Below are 1,077 nucleotides of genomic sequence, written 5' to 3' on the forward strand. Positions count from 1 at the left end.
TGTTATGGAATGTTAGTTTTTATTTGCCTTATTGTCACACCAGTAAAAATTATCTCTAGAGCTCTTGATATGAAGTAAAAGGGACCTGTTAAGACATATCATCATAAGTTGGATGTTAATCCTGTAATTCATATGCAAATCACTTTTTAAAAGACCGAAATTTAACAAAAAATCCATGCCACCAACAATTACTTATTCAATTATCATAAAAAGCATACTTATCATACGTTAACCAGGATAATACTAAGGCTTTTCTACCTCAGGCATAGATCATCTTAGCTGTATTTGGCAAAACTTTTAGGAATTTTGGTTCTCAATGCTCTTCAACTTCGTATATTATTTTGCCTTTTTAACTTTTTTGGATTCGAGCGTCACTGATGAGTCTTTTGTAGACGAAACGCGCGTCTGACGTATATACTAAATTTAGTCCTGGTATCTATGATGAGTTTATTTACAACCACTGGGTCGATGCTATTGCTGGTGGAGGTTTATTTCCCCGAGGGTATCACAAGCCCAGTAGTCAGCATTTTTTGTTCTGACATGAATTATCATTGATATGGATATATTTATAAATTTTCTGTTTACAAATTTTTGAATTTTTTGAAATACTAAGGATTTTCTACCACAGGCATAGATCACCTTAGCTGTATTTGGCAAAACTTTTAGGAATTTATGGTTCTCAATGCTCTTCAACTTCGTATTTTATTTTGCCTTTTTAACTTTTTTGGATTCGAACGTCACTGATGAGTCTTTTGTAGACGAAACGCGCGTCTGACGTATATACTAAATTTACTCCTGGTATCTATGATGAGTTTATTTACACAATATATCCTGTTTATAATTGTCTATCTCTTGTTTAAATAGTAAGATAATGGACGCTAACATTCAAATTGTCTATAGATTCTCACTAGAAAATGTTACTTTTTAACAAAAAAATATAACATGCAATTATAGGAATTTGTGTAAACAAATAAAAGGAGCAAAAGACAACAAGAGGTCATTCAAATATCATAACACAACCAGTAACTGTTTTAATACTATTTAACCTACAGTATAGGATTGACCACTGCGAATATT

Source organism: Mytilus galloprovincialis, chromosome 1, assembly GCF_965363235.1.
Source record: "Mytilus galloprovincialis chromosome 1, xbMytGall1.hap1.1, whole genome shotgun sequence".
In the NCBI taxonomy this organism is placed as follows: Eukaryota; Metazoa; Mollusca; class Bivalvia; order Mytilida; family Mytilidae; genus Mytilus; species Mytilus galloprovincialis.